The 17751-nt window shown below is 36.3% G+C and overlaps 1 long non-coding RNA gene across 1 annotated transcript in view; it reads left to right on the forward strand.

Annotated features, from left to right (window-relative positions):
- LOC141564786 (uncharacterized) overlaps nt 1-1022 on the forward strand; it is a 67726-nt gene extending 66704 nt beyond the window's left edge. The window contains exon 5 of the long non-coding RNA XR_012488719.1: nt 129-1022. This is a non-coding gene — a long non-coding RNA (uncharacterized LOC141564786). The remainder of the gene's footprint in view (nt 1-128) is intronic.
- Nucleotides 1023-17751: the final 16729 nt, after the last annotated feature.

The following is a 17751-nucleotide window of genomic DNA, read 5'->3' on the forward strand; positions in this document are numbered from 1 at the left end:
CAAAGAAGGTCCCATGTCCTTGGGCACATGAACACATTCATGGACTGACACTGAATTGTGTTTTTTTTTCCAGATGAGGGATAGAGATATTTTTAATGAAAGGTAATTTTTTTCTTCTTTTTTTCCAGGAAAAGAATGAAATCATCCATTTATCCTGGACCAATTACAGGCACTAGAAAGCATTGAAGGAACAGGGAGCAGAGCTTGATCACAAATAAATATATAGCAGGGGGGAAACTGTTATTGATTGGCCTTGTAAACTCTGCTACTCAATCGATAGCAATTTCTGGAAATGCCAGACATTTATTTGGTGCAGCTTGAACATCGGAGATAATAATAACTGTACTTATGAAGTGTGTCTCTTGACACCATTTCTTTGAGCCTGTTGCAATAACAAGTGTATATAATATGGTACAACAGCAAGCACGAGCCATGACCACAGTGCTTGCTGCAGGCTGAAAAAAGCACATTCAGAACTGAGAGAGTATGACAACTTCATACAATACTCCCTTTCTTTCTCTCTCCCCCCCTATGAAACATGTCACTGAAAAGATCCAATTTTTCAGAGAAACGTGAATTAATTGAGGAAGAAAGAAAAAAAACAACCAGAATGGCAGGGGAATGCTGGTGGGGATTAAAAGTAGCATTTTCAGTGGGCTGCAGAAAGAAAAGCAATACAATTAGCATAGTGGCTCTAACCATCCATGATGGATACACAAAGTGGATGAAAAATAGACTATTTGTTGTGCAGCTAGATTGTGAATCTATCGAGTTAGTCCTTGTACAAGTGCTATAGATACAGAATGAGAAATAAAATGATTAGAGAATAGAACACATTAGATCTAGAAGAAATCTCAAAGCCCAAATAGTTGATTGCCTGAATGAGAAATCCCTGAAGATTTACTCAACAAGGAGTCACTTGTGCATTTCCCACAGGACTGGTTGGGGGAACCACAGTGCCTTTTAAGGCAGACAACTGAAACAACTTGAAATATTCTCATTCTTATAAATTCATACTAAGATTTTACTCTCTGCCCCTTTCTCCTCTTGAGCTGATGTGATTAGAAGGGAAAGCTCTATTATCTTTAGTAGATTGTGTCTATTTTTTAATGATCTCCAGCTTCTTATTATTTCAAAAGCCCATCTCTTTAACACTAATATGTTCTGAGCGATAGTCTTTGTGGCAGATGGAATATTACCAGCTTGGAAGAATCTAAAGTACAGATGATACAAAGAATATGATGAATGCTAGAAGCCACACATGCTGCCCAAAAAGATGTACCTGGGAGAAATGGTTTATGCCATTAATGCGAGGTATGATGGGAAAAGGGACTGGGCCCCAACAGGCAGAGGGACAATGAGACTGAACAGTCAGAGTGCTACACAGACATTTTTGAGGTATTGAGAAAATGAAGAGAAGTTTTCCAAGAGTGAAGAAATTCTTTTTTAGGGAAAATTTATGTAAGAAAAAAGTGGACTTCGATTGCACAGGAGAGATGATGTCATGATTGTTCTTTTCTTTAAGGAAATAAGAGAGTTCTGAATGGGAATTTCCCAATCAAATTGATGAGTGTAGGGGCTGGTGAACCTTTATTTTTTATAATTGAGGCATTTCCCCAAAGCAAAATGTGCTTCTGTTCCAACATTATCAACTTGTTGAGGAGACTAAGGACATCCCCTAATTAAGTCTTAATAATTGAGACTGTCCCCAAGATGAGTTAGTTCACTTATATTCCTCCAATGGGAAAAACCATATGTTTAAGCTGATAGTAATAATAGCTAATGTTTTTTTGGGTGCCTTCTATGTTCCAATCATTGTCCTAAACACTTTACACATATTAATTCATTTGATTCTCATAACAATTCTGGGAAATAGATGCTATCATTATTCCTAGTTAATAGATGAGGAAATTGAGGTAAACAGGGCTAAGTGACTTGCTTAAGGATCACACAGCTAGTATCCGAGGCTGGATTTGAACTCAGGTTTCCTGATTCCAGCACTTTATTTTTTACTCCCCCTAATCATAATATAAAAGGGATATTATAGACTTTTTCAACTCAGCACTTTTCCTATAAAATATTAAGAGGGAAGCAGAGTAAGAGAAGACTTTATTAGGGTTATTCTTTCCTAAAGGTAACTAGTGGCAGCCTTGAGGAAGAGATTGAGAGGGGTGTGTGTATGTGTGTGTGTGTGTGTGTGTGTGTGTGTGTGTGTGTGTGTGTGTGTGTATACATCTCAACGTGGTATAAGAGGAGGATTCTTGGGCTCAGCCTTGGAAAGGTATAGTCTTTCAAAAACATGACAGCCTGGTAAAAAGGTCTACATTATCCAAGTAGTTTAGATTTCTGGATCGCAGCTGTCTGGGAAAGTTGGAGGCTTACAATATCCTTCCTTCTATAAAAAAGAGGGGGTTTTCTGGGTAGATCCAGACTCTTAAAGGGAAAAGAAGCTTTTACATATGACTCACTGAAGCTGGAGGAATTTAGAAAGGGACTAAGGAAGCTAGGTTCCTGGACTCAATCTTCTATTGATACCATAAATAGTCAAAATGACCAATCAGATGGGAAAGGGGTTGCTTGATTAATAATATTCAAGGTGTTGAGCTTCTAAGCGAAGTTTTTTTTTTAAGTGTTCTTAAGGAAGTTTCAATATTCAGTCAATACAAATTAATTTAATCTACCATGTGCCAGGATCAGTACTAAACAATGGCAGTACAAATACAAAGAATGAAACACTTAGCTTATATTGTAATAAGGATTACTCCAAGGATGTATAAAGTGTACTCAGAATAAATATAAAGAGAATGGATAGAAAGTATTTAAATACAAGGCAGTTAGAGTGGGGTCTTAGCATTAGACATAACAAGAAACACTTTTCATAAAGTTGATGCTTCAGGTGTTTCTTGAAGGAAAAGAAGGATTCTGTGGTTAAAAGTAGAAGAATGTGCATGTTGACAGCTGGATAGATGATTGACTAAACAGGGAGGCAAGGAGACAAATTAGGAAATTGTTTTTGATATTTTAGATGAGAGGCAGTAAGGTTCTGGATTAAGGTGGCAACTATGAGAGAAGTTATAAAGCTGGATGCCTGTACGGTCTTTGGGAGGAAATGTACTAAACAACAGCAGCAAACTCTTTTCCCCTTTGAAGGATGCTAAATCATAGGCAGGAATATGAAGAATTTCAGTACCCAGAGAAAGGTGAGAAGAAAAAAGGAAAGCATTCTATCAATTTTTATGGGCTATTCTAACTAGTTGATGTATCATTTGTATTTTAAAAATATATTTATGTGTAGTTTTGCTTTTGTAGTGTAGTATACAAAAGGCTATTCTGTTCACATATTCATTATTGAATATTTATACAGTATCTTGCCAAAATTGATGAAAACTTAGAGAGGAATAATAATAAAATTTTATTCTGAGATGGGGATTCTAGGAAGAAACATAATGAGCCAAAAGTTTAGATCAAATCTATGAAACCTAAAACATGAGCACATGGCTATACACTGAAGCATAAAAGTTTATAAAAAATGAAGGACTAGTCTGGCAAGGAAAGATGAGGAAAGAAGATACTGACAAGTTCCTTATTTCCAGGAACATCAATTCATCTGTTTTGCTCTGTAGGTCTCCTATTCCTCCTGTTATATTTTCTTAAACAACTGTTATCATGTTATATCTTGAGTAGTGTATCATAAGTGTGGCATTCCATCATCTATATCAAAAAAAAATCTCCTCCTTTTGGTTCTATTATTGTCTTACCTTATTGTGCTCTCTTTTCTTTTATTGGCGAACTTCTCAAAAGTAATCTACACTGTCATGTTTTCTTTGTTCATTCATTATTCAATACTTCATCATCAGATTTACTTCCTAACTCTCCTAAAACTTCTCTCTTCAGAGAGTTCAGTTCTCAAATCAAAATGGTTTTTTAGGCATTTTTTCTTTTTTCTTTTTTTTAATACTGCTTTTACTTTTCAAAACATATGCATAGGTAATTTTCAACATTTACTCTTGCAAAACCTGAAAAGTTCTTTATAAAATTAATCTTTAAATTCTTTGAAATCTCTGTAACCTCTAGAAATTCCTGTTGTTTACCCCTTGCTTCTTTTTCCTTTCCACTTCCTTGTTTATCTCTCTATCTCTTCACCTCTGCTTTCTGTTGTTTTTTTTGTTTGTTTGTTTTGTTTTGTTTTAACCTTTCTTCAAGATTCAGTTTATATCCTATCTTCCTTAGGTCTTTCCTATTCTCTCTTAATGATAGCACTTTCTCTCTGAAATTGCTTCTCATTTATATTGTATACATGTTGTACATAGGTAAATTCTTGCATTTTCTCTCTTATTAGATTGTGAGCTCCTTGAGGGCAGTGCCCATTTTTTTGGCCATTCTTTGTACGTCCACGGTTTAGCTGTAAGCGCTTACTAAATTCTTGTTGACTGAACCATCATTGTTGGTTTCTTCCCTGTTATGAGTCAGAACTTGAAACAAGGTGCTAAGTCACTGATAGAGACAATGTTTATGTACTTAGTTCACACCTTTAAAGGAGTTCACACCTTTAGAGAGCATATATAAGGAGGAGATTCACAAGTCAGGCAGAAATATAAGCAACAAGCTCTCAGGGCCAGAGCCACAAGCCCACTCTCTGGAAGGAGGAGTCAAGATTCATTCCAGATGCTGGCTGTAGACATTCAAAGAGAACTCTTGGAACCAAGGAGAGAGATAGGCCTCTACTAAAGCTAACTGGGCCCCAGGAAAAGATTCAAGACCTTGAAGAACACAATAAAGGATCTGGACTTTAACTCCTGGCTGCATTTGGAGGTGATTATTGAACTGGACTGAAATGAAGGCTACCTCCAGAAGCTCCCCAAGAAACCTGCTCCCAAAGAACATTATATTTTAGAGAAGAACACAATACCTTTGGCAACTGAACATGGGGCCAAGAACCTTCATCTGTGACCCAGAAATTAGGGTGAGTACAAAAACAGACAAGGAAACTTTGTTAAAGAGCTAAACTAGTGCTTCAGTTAAAATGGGGCAGATGTTTAGAAAACAGCCCTCTGTTTCTCTTCAAAGAAAATGTGCAGAGAGCATTGTCAAGTTTGTGAAAAGCCAAGGTTTGATTATAATTTTGGAGCAGATCACTGAACTTTTAGAAACTGTGTTTTCTATGGAAAAAAATTGGATCTAGAGGAGTGGAAATTAGTAGGAGAGCAACTACAATACTACAATAAAAATAGACTGACTCAGTTTCCAAAGACATACTTAATACATACAATTTAATACAACTGGCTTTGGAAATTATATAAGTTACAGAATAAGGAAAAAGAAGAATGAGCAGGAGGGAGAGGTGCCAATAAACTAGATGAAAAGAATGAAGAATCAGATAAAAATTCACAGCAGAAGAAATTAGATCATGTCCAATCCCCCGATCTATCTCCCTCAATTAACCCTTCATGGATGGAGGGAGAAGGAAGAGGGGGAGAGGCAGTGACACAAACAGAACCACTAATTAAGCAGCCTATGACAAGATTATAAAAGGCACTAGTTAAAGCAAAAAATGTAGGACAGGATGTATCTGATTTTATAAATGCATACCCTGTGATTGAAGAGCTTGGCTCTTCAGGTCAAAAAAGGAGAAGATACACTCCTTTTGATCTGGAAAAAATTAAGGATTTGAAAAAGGATTTGTACTCTTTATGGGGAACATAATCTTATGTTAAAATGTTACTAGGTAATTTGGCTTATGAAATCTTAACCCCGAGTGATTGGAAATCCATAGCAAGGACATGTTTAGAACCTGGACAAAACTTGTTGTAGCTTTCAGAGTATCATGAATTATGTAGGATTCAAGCCAGATGCAATAGGCTAACAGGAGTTAATGTACAAGTCACTTTTGACCAACTAGCAGGTGAAGGTCAGTATGGAGAATATTCAGAAGAGATTAATTATCCCATAACAGTGTATGAGCAAATTTCTAAGCCTACAACAAAAGCTTGGGGTTCCCTCCCCGAACAAAAAGATGAAGGTTAAGCCTTCACAAAAATAGAGCAATGCCCCAAGGAACCCTTTGCAGATTTCGTGGGACATTTGCAAACAGCTGTAACAAGAAACATTGTAGAAAATGCAGCAACAGAAATAATGACTAGATATCTGGCTAAGGAAAATGCCAATGAGGTTTGCAGAAGAATTATATGGGTACTACACAAAGATACTCCTTTAGATGAGATTATAAGACACTGTGCCACAGTGGGCATAAATGCTTTTTAAACCCAGATCATGCTGAACATGGGAAGACAGGGTCCCTCTTGGCAAGGGGTTTCTAGAGAATATCATGGATGTTTTCAATGTAGAAAAGTTGAACATGTAAGAGCTCAGTGTAAATATGGAGATAGAGTGAGAAGACAAGCTGAGAGAATAAAACCAAAAATCTTATGTCCAAAATGCCACAAGGGCTTCCACTGGGCCTCAGAATATAGATTGACCCAGGGAAATGAGAGGCAGGGCCCAGTCCCAAGATATCATACAAAAGACAGGTGGAGCATGATGGCAGCAGAGTTTACACCCAGAAAGTCTTTAGAAGGTCAGGACTCTGATGTGATCTATCAGCCAAAAAGCAATCAGATGGCAGAAAGGGATTACACTTGGGGAGAATACAGACCTTTTAAACCAATAAGGCAGTGTTTAGTGCAAACAGCTCCAGTATAATTGCCAGATGTTGAGGAGAGATTTAGAAAGTGGTAAATAGAAGGGTTTAGATGGTTAACTGCCTGGGAGAGAGAGTTTGCTTGTATTTCTTCAGATGGAGAAGGAATCAGATGGATGCCAATGAGACGTATTCTCTTTGTTCATCAGAGAGAGACAGAAAAGGAGAAAAACCTTGAAATAAAAGAGAAGACCTAAAAACAAAATCTGCAGGAATCATTGGATTCCCTAACACAAGATAAGACTGTTGCAGGACTTAAAACTCAGCAAGAATCATTGGATTCCTTGAGATAAAAAATTGTCGATAAAGACTGTTGCAGGACTTAAAAATCTGCAGGAATCATTGGATTCCTTGAGATGAAAAATTGCTGATAAAGACTGTTGCAGGACTTGAAAACCATCAGGAATCATTGGATTCCCTAACACAAGATAAGACTGTTGCAGGACTTGAAAATCAGCAGGAATCATTGGATTCCTTGAGATGAAAAAATTGTTGATAAAGACTATTGCAGGACTTAAAAATCTGCAGGAATCATTGGATTCCCTAATAGAAGATGAGACTGCTGCAGGACTTGAAAACCATCAGGAATCATTGGATTCCCTAACACAAGATGAGACTATTGCAGGACTTCAAAGCTTGCAGGAATTATTGGATTCCTGGCACATGAAATAATGGACAATAGACTATTCTAGGAATTATGGACATGTATAATTGCTCATGTTGATTCATGTTATTTGTTACATCACTTCTAGCTTGTGTTATATTGCTATGTGCTTATGTAATTTATATAATTATGTGTAATATCTACCATCTTGATGAATTTAAGTATACCTGTTTTAAGAGTGAGCCCCTTCAGAAACCCACTAATCTGATTTGATTTCTCATTTCCTTTGGTGTTTTCATCTCCCTTCCTGAGAAGTCAGGGAGGGTGTGATCACCTCCTTTTTATGGTGTTTTCACTCCTTTTTTGAGCAGTCAGAGAAGGCATAATCACCTTCCTTTTTGGGGTTTTCACCTCCCTGAGAAGTCAGGGAGGTCATGACCACCTTATGTTCTAAATCAAAAGAAATCGGGAGATGTTATGATTCTTGTAAGGTGCTAAAACAGTGGAATTGATAGAGATAATAATTATCTAATTTAGCATGATTCAATATGATTGATCTGATCCTACAAGGAGATGTTATGGGCCAGAACTTGAAAGAAGATACTAAGTAACTGATAGAGACAATGCTTAGGTACTTAGTTCACACCTTTAAAGGAGTTTACACCTTTAAGGAGATTCACAAGTCAGGCAGAAATATAAGTAAGAAGCTCTCAGGGCCAGAGCCACAAGCCCACTCTCTGGGAGGAGGAGTCAAGATTCATTCCAGATTCCACCTTTGTGCTGGATGGAGATTCAGAGGGAGCTCTTGGAACCAAAGAGAAAGATAGGCCTCTACTAAAGCTAACTGGGCCCCAGGAAAAGATTCAAGACTTTGAAGGACACAATAAAGGATCTGGACTTTAACTCCTGATTGCATTTGGGGTGATTATTGAACTGAACGGAAATGAAGGCTACCTCCAGAAGTCCCCAAAAAAACCTGCTCCCAAAGAATGATTATACTTTAGAGAAGAGAACACTATACTTCCCCAAAGGAAGTCTTTCAGCAAAGGCTGTAGAGAGGGACTCTTATTGACTTTTAAGTTAGACTTTATGATTCCTGGTATCTCTTCCAATGCTAAAATTCTGTGATTCAATGAATTTATTCTTTCCTATAAATGGCCAGGATAATGGGCTAAATTTAATAAGATAAAAATCAAATGTGGATAAATGTAAACTTCTTATGCTTGAGTTCAAAAATCAACTTTATAAGTACAATATGGAGAGAAGTCTGGGAGATAATAGCTACTTTGTAAAAGAGCTGACAGTTTTTATGGACCAAGTTTAACAAATAACAAAAGTTTGAATTATATGGAAATCAAAAAGCTCATATTATTCTAACTTTGATTTAGAGAAAGAATCCAGAAGGAAGGTCACAGATTTAGAGCTGGAAGAGAATTTAGTAGTTATCTAGCAGCTAGAAAATTGAAGATCAGAGAAAATATGTGATGTCCATAGTTATATATTTAGTAAGTATCAGAGAAAGGATTTTTAACTGAATCATTTCTTGACCCCTCCCACTCCATGCCCAGGGCCAGCAATCTATCCTCTCTGTTCCTTATTTCAATGTCTTCTGATATAACCAATGCAGAAGTATTTTGTTCAGTGCTATGTAAAGGAATTTTAGGAAGGCCATTGACAAGTTGAAGAGTGTTCCAAAACAGGCTAATTGTGGTGGTAAAAGGTCTATAGAACATTCCATCATGGTTCAGTTGAGGAATTGGGGTTATTTTATCTCCTATATGATAGACACATGTCTTCAAATATTTGAGGGGTTATCATATGGAACAGGGATTAACCTTATCCTACTGGATCCAAAAGGATGGTACTAAGAGCAATACGTAAAAGATCAGATTGAAAATATCAGATTTGGGTTTGTTATTTGGAAACATTTCCAAACTAGAGCTGTCTAAAAATAGGATGAGTTACATTAGAAGAAATTGGGACCCCATTGCTGGAGATCCTCTAAGGGGGTGGATGATGGCTTCTTGTTGGAGATGCCATAAAGAGCACTCTCTGTCACCTATGGGTTAAACTAGGTGACCTGTAAGGTCTCTTCCAACTATCCCTTCTTTGTTCACTATGTAAGGTCTTCAAGCTTACAGAATGATCTTCTCTTTTTCTTTGTATCCCTAGTGCTCAGTACGCTGCTTATCACACAGTAATTAAAAATGTTGTTGATTGATCTGAATTTTTTTTTAATTTCAGCTTTTATCTCTGCAGATGACTCCCAAATGGATATTTGGGAGCTCTCATCTCTCTCTCTTTAAGATCTGGGCTGTCATTTCCACTTGTCTCCTATATATTTCAAACAATTTAAAAAATCAGTATCTTTTCAATTTAAAAAATCAGTATCTTTTCCGCCAAACTTTTCCTCCTTCCTAAAAATCCTATTTCTGTTCAAGAAAACATACACACACATATTTACAATCACTCAGACATCTCTAATTCCTTCTGTTTTCCTTCTCCCTCATTGCACATTCAATCTGCTCCTTCTTCAATATCTTTTTCAGAGGCGTCCTTCTTTCCACTTTCATTGCCAACAATCTATCATGATTCCTAATTATATTTCAGCTATATTATTAAAATAATGTACTCACACTTCACTCAGCCTCAGCTTGTCCCTTGACACTAGGAACATGATAAAGTGAAAAGAATGTTGGATGGGGAGTCTGGAAAACCTGGGTTGAAATCCTACCTCAATCACTTACTAGTTGTATGACCTTGGGGAAATTAATTAGCTTCTCTGAGGCCCACTTTCCTGATCTTTAAATTGAAAATAATAACATCTAACTTCTAGACTTAGTGTGAGGATCAAATATAATGATGTGTAAAGCACTTTGGAAACCTAAAAACAACACACAAACACAAGCTATTATTATCATGAACCTTCCAAAAACCAATGCATTTATATTAAGAGCCAACAGCTCTTAAGGTTTGCAAAACACTTTATATATCCACAGAATCCCAGAACTGAAAGGGATCTCAATGGCCATCTGTGATAGAGCCAAAGGTTGTTCACAGTCTGGGAAGTAGTGTTGGGTGAGGATGACAACTAACTTGGAACTAGACTGAGCTCATTCTTCCTTTGGACCACATCTACTACTTCATTCACATTGGGAACTTCCTCCAAAAATGTAGATTGGCTCCTTCTTTGCCATTTGATCATCTCAGAGACTTGCCTATGAAATTGAAAGGCAACATTAATTATCGGGGAGTGATGATAGATTTCATAGGCAGGACTTGAGCCAACAATATTCATCTTCTTACTCCTCATCTCACAAAAACCTCATTTCCTGTCCTTTTCTTTTCTTTTTTTCTTTTTCTTTTTCTTTTCTTTTCTTTTCTTTTTTTTTAACCAGCTGTCTCACATGCATGAAATGTTACTTTTCTCTCCTCTACCTCCTACCTTCTTTGGATTTCTTCAAGTCTCAACTCAGATTCGTCATCTTCAAGAGATTTTCCCCAGTCTATCTCAATGTTCATGCCTTCTCTCTGAGATAAGTGCTCAGTGACCTGTATGTATGTTTAGTTTTTTGTATGTTATCCGCTTGTTTTGTATTGTTATTGTTGTGTTGTTATTTGTATATTGAGCTCTTTGAAGACAGAGACTTTGTGTTAGCCTTTCTTTGTGTCTTCATTACTTAGTACAGTACCTGGCACATAGTAAGTGCTTAATAAATGTTTGTTGACTTACTGACTAAAGCTAGATCTTGTCATGGCTCCTTCTTCATCTGCCATTATTCCTTCTTAACACATGCCAGTTCATACTGGAATGGCAAAGGATGATTGAAGGTAGAATTTCATCACCAGGATGGAAGGAAAAGGAGCCTTTTCTATCAATCATTTCCTTTCTAGGTCTCATAGTCCTTCCATAGTCCTCCAAGTCCTTCATAATGAACTTATGGTTAAATGCTTCTGACTGTGTGGTACATTTAAAGCCACAAAAGAGTTTTCCCTAGTGGGTTGAATTGGTACTAAGAGCTCTTCTTTTCCCTTCTTTCAGTCCAAAAGATCCAGCCTTCCCCAGAGCTCAGGTGCCTCCCTTGGCAATGAAGAATTTTTAAAAATTAAATAATTTATTTTTAATATACATTGCTTTATGAATCATGTTGAGAGAAAAATCAGAACAAAAGGGAAAAATCTGGAGAGGAAAAAAAAAAACAGAAAAGAAGAAGTGAACATAGCATGTGTTGATTTGCATTCAATCTCCATAGATCTTTTTTCTGGATGCAGATGGCGTTTTCAGTCCAAAGTCTATTGGGATTGCCTTGGATCACTGAGAAGAAGCAAGCCTTTCATAATTGATCATGGCACAGTGTTGCTGTTATTGTGGACAATGTATTCCTGGTTCTGCTTGTTTCTCTCAGGATCAGTTCATGTAAATCTTTCCAGGGCTTTCTAAAATGAGCTTGTTCATCAGTTTTCATAGAACAATAACATTCCATTCTCTTCATATACCACAGCCATTCCCCAACTGATGGGCACCTATTCATTTTTCAATTCTTTGTTATCACAAAAATGTCTCTTTCTATCTCTTGCTTATGGGCTTTGTCAGTAATGTATACAGATGCTGATGATTTGTGTGGGCTTATTTCATCTCATGAAAATTTGCTAAATCTGTTGTTTTCAGTAGGTTTTTGGATGATTTTCTAGGATTTTCTTATCTACAAAGAGTGATAGTTTCATTTTCTCAGGAAAATTCTAATTCCTTTAATTTCTCTTTTCTTTTCTTATTACTAAAGCTAACATTTCTACTACAATGTTGAATACTAGTGGTGATAATGGGCATCCTTATCTCACCCCAATCTTATTGGGAATGTGTCCAGCTTCTTTCAATTATAAATAATGCTTACTATTGATTTTAGATAAATACTGCTTATTATTTTAAAGAAACTGCCCTATGCTTTCTAGTGTTTTTAATAGGAATAGTGAAGTATTTTGTCAAAAGCTTTTTCTGATTTATTGAAATTATCATATGATTTCTGTTGGTTTTGTTAATGATATGGTTGATTATGGTAATAGTTTTCCTGAAATTGCATCAGTCCTGCATTCTTGATATAAATCCCATTTGGTCATAGTGAATTATCCTGTTGATAAATTGCTGTAATCTCTTTGCTAATATTTTATTTAAAATTTTTATATCAATATTCATTAGAGAGATTGGTCTGCAATTTTCTTTCTCTATTTTAGCTCTTCCTGGTTTAGAGATCAGTACTGTATTTATATGATAGAAGGAATTTATCAGAACTCTTTCTTTACCTATTTTTCCAAATAGTTTACATAATATTGGAATTATTTGCTCCTTAAATGTTTGGTAGAATTCACCTGTGAACCCATCTGGCCCTGGAGAGTTTTTCTTAGGAAGTTCAGTAATGGCTTGTTCAATTTCTTTTTCTAAAATGGTACTATTTAAGTAATTTATTTTCTCTTCTGTTAATCCGGGCAATTTATATTTTTAAAAATATTCATCTATTTAAGTTACATTGTCAGATTTGCTTCCATACAGTTGGGAAAAATAGCTCCTTATTATTGTTTTAATTTCTTTTTTATTGGTGATAAATTATCCTTTTCATTTTTGATGCTGGTGATTTTGTTTTTTTTCCTCTCCTTTTTCTAATCTGATTGACTAAAGGTTTATCTATTTTGCTGATTTTTTTCAAAACTAACTCTTAGTTTTATTGATTTTTTTCAATAGTTTTCTTAGTTTCAATCTTCTTTGAGTTTCAGAATTTTTAATTTGGTATTTATTTTTAAAAATTTGTTCTTTTTCTAGCTTTTTTAGTTGCATGCCCAGTTCATTGATCTTCTCTTTTTGTATTTTGTCCACATAGCTATGTAGAGATATAAAATTTTCTCTAAGAGCCGCTTTCACTGTTTCCCATTGATTTTGATATATTGTCTCATTATTGTAATTCTTTTTGATGAACTTTTGGATTATTTCTGTGATTTATTGTTTGACCCACTTGCTCTTTAGAATTAGATTATCTAATTTCCAATTGATTTTTAGTCTACCTTTCCCTGGCCCTTTATTGAATATAATTTTTATTGTATCATGGTCTAAAAAGAAAGCATTTACTATTTATACCTTTCTGCATATTCTGTTTTTCAGTCCCTAATATATGTTCAGCTTTCGATAAATGCCATGTACTGCCGAGAATAAGGTGTATTCCTTTCCATCTTCATTTAGTTTTCTCCAGAGGTCCATCATATCTAGGTTTTCTGGATCCCTATTAACCTCCCTAATTTCTTTCTGGTTTATTGTGGTTAGAGTTGTCTGATTCTGAGAGGGGATTGCTGAAGTCCCTTACTAATACAGTTTTGCTGTCTATTTCTTTCTGTAACTGGCTTAATATATTTTCTAGGAATCTGTATGCTTCATCTCTTGGTCCATATACATTTATTATTGTTACTACATCATTGTTTATAGTGCCCTTTATCAAGATCTACTTTCCTTTCTTATCTCTTTTAATTAGATCTGTTTTACTTTTGCTTTATCTGAGATCAGAATTGCCACCCCTGCTTTTTTTTTTTAACTTCAGCTGAGGCACAATAAATTCTCTTTAAGCCTTTTACCTTTACTCTTTCTGTGTCTATCTGTGCCAAATGTATTTCTTGTAAACAGTATATTGTAGGAATCTGCTTTTTAATCCATTCTGCTATTTACTTCTGTAAATATATAAAACTTCTGTTTTATGGGAGAGTTCATCCCATTCATATTTATGATTACCAGCTCTGTATTTCCTTCCATCCTATTTTCTCCCTTGTATATACTTTTGTTCTCTCTTTCCACCCTGTCCTTTGTAGCGTTTTTTTACCCACTCCACCCATTACTTTATCTCCTATCACCCTTCCCCCTTCTCTTAGTAGTGTTTTTTTTAACCCACTCCACCCACTACCTTATCCTATATCACCCCTTTACCCTTCTCTTACCTTTTTTTTTCCACAGTGTTTCTTCCCTCCCTTCTTTCCAGCTTTCTCCTTTTCTTTTCTCTTCTCTTTCTCCTCTGGTTTCTTTAAAGATTTAGATAAATTTATATACCCAACTGAATGACTAAGTTATTATTCCCTCTTAGAGCCAAAACTGATGATATCAAGTTACAGACAATGTTCATACTCTCCTCCCTTCTTTCCCTCAATTGTAATAGATCTTTGTGCCTAAGATGCTCTCACTAGCTTTCTCAGAGTCTATCTGAACTGGGCACCTGCTTAAAGAGTATTACCCCAAATCACATAAATGACTGGCAAAGTCAAGTCTTCAGAGGGTGGTTGTAACATTTCCCTTCAGGTCACTAGGGGAAGATCTGAGGGTTAGGGATGGTGGTGGATTCTAGTATTATAGTTGGCAAACCCCTACTAGTCAACTTCAATTAGCAAGACAGCTTTTAGAAATGGGTGTTTATCAAGGTGTAACAACACTTGATACACTGAGTCATATTTTCCCTTGAGAACACAGAGTATCTGGGGAGAAGCAATAATTCATAGTTCCTGGGAGTCCTTTAACTGAGTCTTTTTCTCTCTTTCACAAGTCTCTTAGGAAGTTCCTATGACATGATACAGCTTTATTCTGATACAGCTTTCTTTGTAGAGTAATGAAGGTGTTTCTTCAGTATGTCTAGTTCATCCTTAGCCCTCTATACAAATACTGCCATTCTAGGTAAAAGCCTATGAGAAATTAGAGTTCACAAAGTCAAAGTGGAGGTATAGGTAAAAATTCTTCACTTCCTCTAAGAGATTCACATTTAGGATTTGGATGGAACTTCTTCGACATTATCTGGGCAGTCAAATGCTCAATTCCTCAATGGTTTGCTGCTTTATATAAGGTCCATAGACTTTAGCCAATCTCAGTTTGCCTCTACTTCTTCTAGTGGCTTTCACTGTTTTTAAAATCATTCAAAATTTCTTGCACTTAATCTAATGCCTTGGATTGATTCATTAATTCAGCAGAGATGTCCAGGCTTGGTTCACACCTAGTTTACCCCTCTGATTGATTCAATTGAGAAGTCAATATCCTCTATAATAATTGAAATAGGAGTATGGGACAGCACTTAGACTTAGAAATGAGCTCAGAGGTGATCTGGCCTGACCTAAACTATTACAAGTGTGTTCTTTGCAACAAACTCAGGGAGCAGTTACTCAGTCTTAGCTTGAAGATCTCAATGGAAGGAGAACCAATTAGAAGATCTTTAAAAGTCATAAAGCTTTTCCCTACATCCAGGATTAATGGACCTCTGTAATCTCCACTCATTTTTCCTACTCCTGTTTTCTGGACCTAAATGGAAAATTCTGTTCTCTCTTCTAAGTGACAGTCCTTAAAATATCTGAAGATAGTGTAAACAGTTTTTAAGGCTCTTCCCTCAATCAAGTTTTTTCATCTACAAACTAAACATTTCTAATTCCTTCACAAATCCCAATGGATCCAAGGCCCTTCACCATCCTCCATGTCCTCCTTTGGGTAATGAAAGAATTATTATACAAGGCAGCTAAGGGTTCAAGTGGAGAGTCAGGCCCAGAGTCAGGGAATATGAACTTCAAATCTGGCTTCAGTTTCTTACTAGAACCTGTGGGATCTTGGTAAGTCACTTAAACTCTGTCTGCCTCAATTTCCTCAACTGTAAAATGGAGATAATAATAGCCTCTATCTCCTAGAGTTGTGGTAAGGACCAAATAAGATAATAATTGTGAAACAAGTAGCATAGCAGCTGGCACAAATTAACTTCCATATAAATGTTAATTGTCATCATTATTATTGTTATTGTTGCTAGAGTTGTTTAGTTGTTTTTTCAGTTGTCTTAAGCTCTTTGTGAATTATTGGGTTTTCTTGACAAAGATACTGGAGAGGTTTGCCATTTTTTCTCCAGTTCATTTTAGAGATGAGGAAACTGAGATAACAGGATTAAAAGACTTGTTCAGGGTCACACACTTGTGTCTGATCCTAGTTGGAATCAGTCCTGTGACTTTAGGACTCTATTCACTTTGCCACTCAGCTGCCCTATTATTGTTATTGTTGTTATTATTATTATTATTCCAGTGCAATTCAACCCAACAATTATTTATCATTCACCTACTATGTGTAAAGTACTGTGATAGGTAGTGGGCACAAAAGCAAAATGAAAGTACTCTGTACTTCAAGGATCGTACATTCTAATAGGCCATGGGGTGGTAGGTCTTGAGAATAAAACATTTATGCAAATAAATAAATACAATATAATTTAATGAAGGAAAGGATGCTAATAACATGAGTGACAAAGAAATACTTCATTCAGGACAAGTCCCTTGATCTGAGCATACTAAATGTCCTTCTTAAAAGGCCAAATCCAGAATTGAACACAAAATTTTGTGTTCTGATGTGCTTTGGACTAGAAGGTAACTAATGAGATCTTTTCTAAGTATGAAAAATTTTCCTCTTCCAGAATTGAATACAAATTTGTATTCTAGTGTGCTTTGGGCTAGAAGATAACTAATGAGATCTTTTCTAAGTATGAAAAATTTTCCTCTTCCCCCATCTCAATAAGGCCCTGACTTCTTGATTGAATTAATCAGAGACAGCCACTTCGATGGCTAGAACACTGGACATGGAGTCAATAATCAAATTCAAATCACACCTTAAATAACTATTAGTTGTGTGGCAAGGTTATTCTGTCTTCTTCACTTTTCTCATCTGTGAAATGGGAAGAATAATAGCACCTACCTTCCAAGGTTATGAAGAAGATCAAATGAGATCATATTTGTTAAGCACTTTTAAATCCTTAAATTAGTATATAAATACCAATCAGAAATATTTTGACCGGGGACTATCACCAGTGTTTGACTTTTAATGTACCCCAAGATTGCATTGCTGTTCTCCTTGGCCATTTCATGCCATAAAGACATATCGAGCTTGTGGTCTACTAAAACCCACAGATTTTTATTCAGATGAGTCATTGACCAGGCATGCCGTCCCTATCTATTTTCTTGTGGAATTGACATTTTCAATCCAAGTATAAGGCTTTTCATCTGTCAGTGAGGAGTAACTCAGGAGTACTGAGAAGAGAGAGCCAGGACAATGGGTTCAAGTTTGCTTCTCACCATCTCCTGGCTCTAGGGTCACTTAGGCTCTCAATCTTCAGGCAATTCTCTAAGATTTGAAATTGTTCAGCCCAACATTCTGCCAAATCCAGGTTTATCTTTGCTTCCCGATTCTGCCCTCCCACGTATTTACCAAGCCTTCATTGTGGAGCAGCATGGGCCAGTTTTAGAAGGCTACCATCTGTGTCTTTATCAAAGTCACTGATAAAAATGCTAACTGTGGGCCAAATGCTGTGGATCTGACTGGGCCCAGGGCCCTGCCAGGGTGTCTCTTCTCCATCCAAGGAAGGAATATTGTCGAGAGAATGGAATCCTCAGGCTGCGTTGGAATTCTCTGAGAAAAATA

Source organism: Sminthopsis crassicaudata, chromosome 3 (assembly GCF_048593235.1).
Source record: "Sminthopsis crassicaudata isolate SCR6 chromosome 3, ASM4859323v1, whole genome shotgun sequence".
Classification (NCBI taxonomy): Eukaryota; Metazoa; Chordata; class Mammalia; order Dasyuromorphia; family Dasyuridae; genus Sminthopsis; species Sminthopsis crassicaudata.